Below are 10,502 nucleotides of genomic sequence, written 5' to 3' on the forward strand. Positions count from 1 at the left end.
TTGTCAAGAAATGTTGCTCCACATTGTCTCTCTTCACCCAGGTGTATAAAATTAATGGCTATCGTCGACACATTGGTGGAGGTAACCCTGGCTGTGGGTGCGCTAGTATCTCATCCAGGGGGGAGTAGCATACTCCTAGTTGCTTCATGCTACATAAAAAGGGTCGGACTTCGGTCTTGCGTACCTTCACCCTTTGGATTGAAACAGGGAAGTCAGCTTTCCTGACAACATGCACTTCGCCTTCGTTTAAATATGTCTACTGGTACACCATCTATCACTTTTAAGATGGTGGACCCACCCGTGCTCGTCTTGTCCCGCCTCGACTAGCTTTGTGGCTATTTGCGGGACAAGCCCCTTATATCATCTGAATTTGTAAATAAATTGCTGTTGTTGTTGTTGTTGTTGTTAAAGGGGTGCTAAATCGTATCACTACACAGTACTGACTGACCAGATTCTGACCAGTACTCTAGTATCGTAAAAACTAGCTGTTCTTGAAAACTGATTCATTCATATAGTCCATAGACAGCAAAACGTAAATTGCCTCCATGTGTCTTTTGTTTGAACTCAGTCGTGTGCCGTTGATTTCAATTTTCTGAGTAATCGTTTCATTAAAAAAAAACAACCTGGTTTAGGGAAAGGTTAATCGCTAAACTCAATAACAAAGTTGTATTCACTCCTAGCAGCTTTTCTATGGGGATATGAATTCATGCCCGCATCAAGGATAGAGCAGCTGGCAGCTGCTAAACGAACATTTCCAAGTTTAGGATATTCAACTGAAGCACTTGGAATTTAGCTTAACAAATGAAAGGTAAGACCACCCTAGACTGGGCCACCCTGCCTAAATTCAAAGTTTAGTTACTCACTCACTCACTCGGCTCTCTTGCTCGCTTGCTTGCTTGCTTACTTGCTTACTTGGACCACTTGCTCACTAAACTATCAGTCGATGAATTTGAAACACATACAGAAATTTCAGCCATCGCCAGCTATCGTGTTTGTTTGATTGGTTGGAAGAATTCTGAGCTACTCATTTAATTAGAACCGTTAATTAAATCACCCTTGTTATCTTTCAATTCAGTTCCAAGTTTAAGCTCATTCATGATTTCGTACTCTTTGAGTAAAACAATTATTATATTATTATATTCACGCCACACAAACAGCAAATCATCATTACTTCAGATTGCATGTATTCGGAATCAGAAATTATAAACTATATCAGTCGTAATTCATAAATTTAGAGAAGGAAAACAAATTAAAGGGCTTTTACCATGCGAGCACAGATCCCTTCAATCTTCGATAATCCGGCGATTTTCAGTCGCAGGTTAAGGCCTTTGAGACTGTTTTTGCTCTTCAGTTACAATTAAAACTTGTTCAAATCGGGTCAGTACTAGTTATCAGACTACGTATAAGGCCATGTTAATCTAAGCGCAAGCGAGAAGCACCGAGGGCGTGAAAAACAATTTTACTACAAACCGGTCTAAAACATTTTGCGCCCAACTACCAAACCGCAATAACAACAGCATATCCAAACCTATCTGCCCTAAACGTATCACCCCATAATACTTAAAATTCGAAAATTCACCAAACTAATAGCAATTAAAATATTCTTATTTTCGTTTATTAGCCATTCCCGCCTTAATTTCTTTTCTGATTTCAGTGATATTATTCGTTTTCAAAATTTTGTCAATTTTTGTACTTTAATTTAGAGTCTGGTGTCTTTGTTTTGATTGGTCCCCGGGTAATTACGTTCTGAACTTTTGATTGGTTCTACGTTTATTTGTTGTTTCTACTTGTTTTGATTGGTCTCAGGGGAAGTACGTTTATCAGAGCTTTTGATTGGCTCTCTGTTAATCTTTTGTTGTATTCCTATATAAATCCGATACCACCCGGATGGTTTGGGCGGAATCAGTAAACAGATCATAACTGCCTTCATTCACATAATTCTCTCTTTAATCCTATTCATTGCTTTCACTGTGAGTTCACAGATATCCCATTGATCCTCCATTAATTAACCCCACCCACCCCCGGCCCCTCCCCTCAATGATCCCATCCAGGACATAAGCTCCTGTCCCATCCCAATCAAGACCCACCCCAAGATATCTTGAGAGCCATTAATGGGTCATAAATGCCGGTCATACCCTTGACTTCCTCCATATCCCACGAATTCATCCCTCCTTGACTCCCATGTTATCGTTCCATGCTTTTCTCCCACTTATAATTAACCATGCAGAATCATCACAAAGATTCTGTTGATTACCCATTAAGGCGGGGGTACACCTGAAAGCCGTTTTCACGCCGCTGAAAATCGGTTTAATGGAAATATCTCGTTCGCGTTTCAAGCAATGCAAACACCCTTAGCTCAAAACACAAATCAATGTTTTGGGGTGTTTTGGGGGGGTGTTTTTGGTGATTTTTAGGTATATTTGGGAGGAGATATTTTTCTCAAAAGAGTAGTAAAATTTGGAGAAATAAGAAATAGTTAAGATTTGACGTAGTTTAAAAATTAGAATTTGAAATTAAAAATTGATATATGGACACAATCCCCTACCAACCTGTTGTGCTCTTGGGTTGGGAGCAACTGTCTGTTGGCGTTCCAAAAATAATTTTCTTTCCTTTATCCCTTCTTTAAACCTCTTAAAATTCCATTCAAATTCACGTATACATACCCCACCTTAATTCAATAAAATCACCCAAGTATTGAACCAAAAAGTCAGTCATAAATACCGTTATGTATTTTCCTACTGAAAATAAGCGAAATAAAGGAGTCCAGTTTCTCAAAAGTGCCGACAACTTAGAGGGCACAAAACCTGCTTTGCGTACACAATTTAGTTAAAGGAAATTTTAACTGTCTTTTTAAAAAACTTTATGTCAGGCACTGACAACTTTCTACTTAAAATTCACACCAATCGATAATTAAAAAAAAAGAGACGTTTCACCATTGAAGCAATTGAAGCAACCGAGGCAGTTGCTTCGGTAAAGTTTCCGAGTTAAACATAGTCAACACATTTGGAATTTGTTTACGGCCTTTCCAGGTAAAATGAACGTTTCAAGAAATGATTTTAGAAAACTTTAAATACCTGAAGGAGATTTTCGTGGTCATTACGTGACCAGCCATGGTCTGATTGTCAGTGTATCATGATAGTGGAGACTGAAAAATGTCTTCCATCTAGCCTGTCCAGACCTGCTCTTAGAACTCATTGATATATAGCGAGCACTTGAGTTTTGTGGATTTTGTGAGATTCTAAATATAGCTGCAGTAAAATCAATTCATCCAAAGAAAGCTGGAGCGTTTGTTTTTTACTTTTTCGTGGTTATTGTGATATTGACGTTTACTGCTGCCTTGGCTAAAATGTAGAGCCTCAAGCTGATCCCCTTAATATGTAGCCATCGTTAGACAATCAAGCGCGGTTGCTCATGTTACGGTTGATGGTGTTCCGTATTTGAAAAGCAAGTAGGAAAAATACAGGAGAAAATCAAACTGTAAAAGGACAAAAAGGTAGAATTTTTCCAGAACTGGGCAAAAGCCTCCCAGTCTTCCCATGGACTACACCTTTCACGCCCTGCGAATACAACTGCCTCCTGCATGCGAACGTGCATGCCTAGCGACGAGTGAGCGATGAGATGCAGTTGTAGATGAAGTCACCCCCGAGAAAATTAGGACATTCAGCAAAAATCACTTAAAGTAAACCCAGCCAGGCACAGAACAATAACATGTATGCGTGAGCGCACTGCGAGTCAAAAGATGCGCATATTTATATTGCTTCGTAGTAAACGTGCACTCTTCTTATTTTTACGCTTTGTGACTCACGCATCAAATATTTTACAGCTTGAGCAGAGAGCGTGGAGGTCAAAACAAGGGAACTTGAATATGCTAAAACGGAAACGTTGTTCATGTGAAGGAAATCCGCTTTGGAGGAGCCGCAGGTCACGTGATCAGTCACGGTCAGAAACTTTTGTCTCGTATGCATGATTTCCTCAAAATCTGAGTCTCATTGTATGGCTCTGATTGAATCCGTGAATGGAGATTCAACTTTAGCTCGAACAGCGCGGGTGAAATCGCATGAACATAATTGTTTTCACGTTCCTTTTACGTTGTGCCGTGTGTAAACGTGAGTTTTACAATGTTGACAAACATTTCTGAGTTCAAAGTACGCTTATAACTGGACGAACAGGTTCCTCTCTAGCCATGACCAAGCATGCTTCAAGCCAAATGTTACGCAAAACACATCATGGCTACGCACTGATCCTTGAAGACCAGGGACAGACAGTTGGGACACGAGAAAGTCTAAACGGGCGAAACTTTGTATTATTTTTTCTCCGCATTTTCTTTCGCTCGGTTGTACTTTCCCTCGTCCCAACTAACATCCCCTGAAGCCCAGTATAGATTGCACAACACGTGCCATCATTGCGCAACCCGATTTTCCGTATTACGCTATTTCTTTGCAGATTTCATAATTTCTGAGTTAATAAACTGAGATCCTTTATCTTCGTCGAGCTTATCCGTGGCGAAATCCCACACTTTATTAGACAATCAGTGTACAACACAGGATCGGGAACCTCCCCCAACAAACGAATCAGATCATGGACATACCCCTTTCCTCCCCCCTACCCCGCGCCCCCTATTTTTGATGATGAAACAGAATAGCGCGTTTTGCCTTGCTCGCGAATTCACCATTAATTTGGGTCCGAAGGAGAAAGGGGATATTTTTTTTATTTTATTCCGTCCAAGATTGAAGTTTTGTCCTTGAGTTATCCCAAACTCCATAAATTATCGACTTGTGCGCGCTTGAGTAATTAAAGTCCATACGAAACCATACGAAACCCTCGAAAGTGTAGTAAATTTTAAATTATTTTTTCGGTTTCCATTGGAGAGAAAAGAGAACTCTCAACCTTTGTCGTGCTTAGTGTTTTGCTCTCTTTAGTAGTTCAGCTTATTTTCAATTTCCTTTTTGTTCTATTTTCACGGTAACCAGTATACATAAGAAACAAATTTAATCAAAACTGAGAATCTTCAAACATGATGTTGCAAAAATATGTAAGTACTAGTTTTAAAGCTTGTAACAAGCTTTTCAAGAGAGACCAAGAAAGATATCGCGTGCACGGATTCCAGGCCATTCTTCCATTGATTCGTTTTAAACTCGATCCTTCACATCCCCAAAACTAAAGTATCAAAAATTTCCCAAAAATAATTTTGCAGATTCGGATGGTCGCTCTAGCTTCCAGACAATACTGCCCCATGTACCGTTGAATGTTTGAAGTATTCGTGTAATATAGGAATGCTGTACAACGGAAGAGCTACTCGCTGACTTAGATTTAATTTGAATCAGTCACACTTTAGGATTTCATCCAGTAGCTCAAAAGTGCACAGAGGTAAACGTGATTTATTGCTTTCTTTTATTTTCTTTTTCCTTTGTTTTAATTAACATTGATTGATAAGAGGATAAACTTTAAAACCGCTTTCTCAGCAACCCGGCCTTCTCTGGGTCTTCACTCTGCCCGGATCGCAAACAAACCCGATAGGGGGAGGAAAACGAGCAGAGAAGCTGCGCTTTTACATAAAATCGGTCTGGTTTAATTTATATGCAAGACTGCCATCAAGAATTTGTGGTATTCCGCAAAGCATTCATCATAAGTAGCCTTTTTGAGTTTTTGCTTGAAAATCACTTTCTAAAACAATAAACAAACGTATAACCGATTGGATTCCGTGACCTGCGTTTTATAAGTAATTGGAGGGGACTCCCACCGGAAATTCCTTTGTTATGAGCACTCCGCTAAGTTTAGATTCAATGTTTCCTATACAGAGAGTTATGTTAAGTGCACCCTCTATTTGATTAGAATGGTTCACCAAAGTTAGACAAAGACTTTTAAACTTGCATTTGAAATGATTCACGTACGTTTCGACCAGTCTCGACATGTACACCCTCAACCGATCCGCCATCACGTGGCATAACGCGCGCGTGAGCAGAATTATCGCGTGGGAAACTCGAAATGTCCGCGCGGAGAATCTCGAGGCAGCTAATCAGGCACTTTGTTGTTTTGCAAATCAAACCGCCTTGGAAACCATCTTGTCCTTTGTCGGCCAAATTAAGCTAAGGCTTGAAAATCACTTCGGTATAGATATGAAGATTGTTTTATTCGGCAGTTGTTGCATGCAGAAAGTTACGTTTGCTAGCGTACGTTCAGTCATTTTAAAAATTAAGCTGATCCACTGTTCATGTCTTGAGCCGAACCGCCGAACCACCCTTGCAACTCATATGCTAGATAAGACAAGTATACGTTTAATTTTCAATTTTTTAAGCTAATGAAACATTTATTGGCTTTTATCATGCAGTATAAGATTAGGCGATGTGCGAAGATTCAGATTTACGTAAACATACTTAAGAAGGATGCCAGTGAGTTCACTCCAGTCATCTTCTCGATCGCACTGGTCAACTAAAATTGTTTCTAGGACTTTTGAATAGTTGTACTTAATACACATTTTTTCAATTGTTTCTTGCAGTCGCGGCTTAATACAACTGAAGCAATCTCGCGATTTCTGAACTTGTCAACAATAAAAGGAACTGGTTTATGAAGGAGGTCCTTCAGGCTACTGTTCAATGAGATGTTATCATACATGGAGACACCAGTCTTGAAATTTTAGGATCAAAATAAAAATTTTATTAAACCACTTCAGCTATCTAGTTTTTTTATACTTTCAAATATGTATTATAATTATGATTATAGTTTTATGCTTAGCGATATGTTACTAGGCACGTTCAATATTCAGACCCGATATGGCTTGTACATTGGTTTTATTGACCCAACAGTTAAAAGTTATAGTATATCAAGCTTTGACTGCACCGCGATGAATCCGTTGTTACTGAATTTACCTTGTTTAGTAGATTGTTTCTGCAGATGGATGGATTTATTAGGATATGACAAATCAAGCGTTTCCTATTTCTTCAAAATCTGGTCAGGTCACTCAAAAAGATGATGGATGTGAATTAGAACGGATCTCGCCTAAACATGTTCAAGTTCAGAAAGAGTGGCGTACGTGAGGAGACGAAGCAGGCTGTATGTCATGTGCACCCATTTAAACAGTAAAGTTCAAATGAAATTTACTGAGCAGTGCAATTTCCAATAGTACTACTTGTCTTTAAAGATTTTGTAAACTGGTCAAAACTGAGAAAGTTTTTATATTAATTCGATTTGACCTTGGGTGCATGGCTGTGGGCACTTTAGGGTGTGTTCGGGTACTGGCGTTCGACTACGTGCGGCCATTTGCGTGCACATTTTCAAGAGCTCACGTTATCGTGCGCATACACATATCATTCATGACTACTTAAAAGGGGTTTAATTTGGTCTCCACTCTTATGACAAACCACTTGTTAGTCTATCGCTTGCCGCAATCAGCAAGAAATGCAGAAAAGTCTCACTACTTTTACCTTTAGTTCGCCGTCAGATTCTGAAACGCCTAGTACGGCTCATAAATTCGTGATGGCTCCTTCGTTTGCGTGCAGCTTGGTGATAAAATGGAAATTTATTAATTACAATAATCAAACATCCCCAGGAAACAGCGGCACCTTTACGCTTCAATCGGATACTCACTCTCTTTGTGCCAAACTCTTTGAGTTTTTTTATTAAAACTTATTTCGAAATCAACGATGATACATTTTTGCGCAAATGGCGAGACTGTGTGGAGCGTGAAGAGCTCGCAATGTCCTAATTTGAACAGTTGGCGAGTTGAGTGTAGTGCTTAAAAAATGAAATGATAATTTAGAAAGTGTGTAATTTAGGAAAATGTGAAGTAATAACCATCCGGGCACTCGGCAATTCTGCGATGTGCGGCCTACAGATCGGAAACCTACCTATATATAGCCAATAATTCAGGTTCTAAAACACAGGTTTTAAAATCGTTGTAAATAGCCACTTGTGTTTCTAAGAGGTGTACCTCCTCTCTCTAACGTATTTAGCTACTAGGGTTAATGTGCTATAGGGCTTCGTGGAGTCCCTTTAACCAGTCAGTTTGTTTAGCTTTTGAGAGACTGATCATGAATCGGTGTGTTTAGTCCCTTGCGAAAAGGAACGATTTGCGTCGTCCGCTATCCTCTTTCCCTCTAAACAGGAGAGTCACTGACGTCGGCTGATAGCCGACGTCATCCTGTCGCCTAATAATCAGTTTGTGAGCCGGGAACGACCTAAAAGTTCCGAACTTCTTTATTTTGGGACAACTCCAAAAAAAACTTATTCAACGGCAAAACTCAGCGTTCGACAGGGCGTCTATTCTAGAAATTGTTTATGAAAGTAGACAAGACTGTTAACTTTGAAGGAACTAAGTGGGAAAAAATACACATAAGGTGAACACACTCGGATAGCCAAGATGCTGCCAATGACTATTTCCAAGTGCTACCCACAGCTTAGTATTGCCTGTCAACGAAACTCTAGGGCCCTTCGGGCAACGAACTCCTTCCTGAAACGGCACTAAGCTAGTTGGACGGGTAGGGGGTGGGGAAACCGAGAACCCGCCAAAGGCAGTTGGGTGACTGAATTAAATAACAGATCAGTGAATAGATGGCCTCAAACGTCGACAAATTCAACATAGAACACGACTTAGCACTGTTCAAATTTGTGGTCGTTTCCTTCACAGATCCTGGCATTCGGCACCAGAGTGATTATTTATAACGGTCTTATGTTTTGGCTAGAAAACAAGAAAAATTATTTATCGTTCAGTCGGTAGAGGTTAGATTTTACTATGGTATTTATAGAACTACCTGGCTCCTTCCTACTACACTGGGCCATGAAGGGGCGCGGTTTTAAAATGAAACATGCGCTTTCCAAAGAATTTCCTTGTTATTATATGTTTCATGATTCACTGGTAGTCCACGCTTCAAAACAAAATTAAAACTGACATTTGCAATGTCGAATGCTACTTTAGTAAACAACTGACTTGTCTCGACGCCTTACGTCGACGTATTAAAAGCCTTACTGACTTTTCGACCGTCACTGAGGAATTTCAGGATTGTTCACCTTTTACCATCTCTTCTCGCCGGATTCATGTGTGGAAACCGGGACGAAAAGTGAATCTTCCGTTTATGCCTTTTTTGCCATCCAGACGTAAATAATTAACTTCCGTTTTCGGACATGTTCGCTTCAGGCAGTTTCCCAAAAATCTCCATTTTCGGTCGTTTTCAACCCGTTGACATATTTGTCGAGAGGAGACAAGACTATTAAAAACCCCAACATGGATTTATCATCAGTAGTATTTGCTGGTTTTCCTTCCGACTAAAAACATTGCATGGATATATGTTCAGTTCCTGTTGTCATGATAGTGAAATTGAAAGTATACATATTCAGAGATCAGTCCTGTACGTATCTACCTCGGCTATAAATAAACAAATGTTACCCGTGAAAAGAGAAACTGCCGAAAACGGAACTTACTCTGAAACACAAACTGTTTCTAGTTTTTCGGTCAGTTCCGAAAACGAAAAACAAACTCCTGCTGTGACCCTCTTTTTATTTTCATCAACTTTACAAAAACAAAGACACCATATCGTTTTCGACGGAGTACACCTTTCCATTTTGAACGGGAAATTGCCCTCCCGGTAAGGCTATTTTTGTATGTTTACTTCCGGTTTTTAAACAGGAAGTCAAAAGCGTAAGGAGAAGCCTAGCAAATGGTACTTTGCTAAATATGTGCTAGAATAATTCGTGGGCAGATTTATCAAATAACTGTCGGACATCCGCATATTTGTGTGGTGTGATATTTTCAGTGCAGTCATTTGCATCAAGTTTCAAGCAGTTTCATACTAAATACCAAAAAATCTGCCATCTTTTACAGCGCCAATTATACTTCAATTTCAATAGCATGGGGAGATTTTGTTTTCGTACAATAAACTACGCACCAAAATTAGCTATTTAAATGGTTGGAAACATATTATTTTCCCGACGAATCATTTTCAATTTTTGTTCAATATCAGCTAGGTTTTGTGGATAGACAAAAATAGCAATTGAAAAAATGATTCTGAAATCATGATGATGTCAACACGAGCGACTGTGCCCCTGCAATACTCACGCAAATTTTGTTAAAATAGAAACTAGGCTGAATTCCGCTAAATGTATTAAATGTAATCGTGAAAAAGGTGCTAGGTGATCAAGATGAAATTACTAAACAAATGTTTCAGGCATAAGTAAAAGTCGTGTTCAAATCGCCCGACTTGACTGAGCTCCGTTAGCGGAAACACATTACGCGCGAGATCTCCACTTGGCCTGCGAAGATTGCCGCGCGCGCGAGCAAAGAAACGGAGTTACGCCCCCCAACACCCACTTCACCATTTCTAGTTGATTGACATTGCTAAAACCTTCCTTTTGCTTATCTACACGTAATGCAAAAATCCACTTTTTCAAGAATTGCTGCTTTGTCAAACGTTTTGGATGAAACCCCCTTCACTTTCCGAACAGTTTACGGGACGAATGGAACTTTCAAAACGCTGAAAAATACTTTGTTATCGAATGAAGGCATAATCGCG

This window comes from Pavona decussata, unplaced genomic scaffold (assembly GCF_977016875.1).
Source record: "Pavona decussata unplaced genomic scaffold, jaPavDecu1.1 SCAFFOLD_96, whole genome shotgun sequence".
NCBI lineage: Eukaryota > Metazoa > Cnidaria > Anthozoa > Scleractinia > Agariciidae > Pavona > Pavona decussata.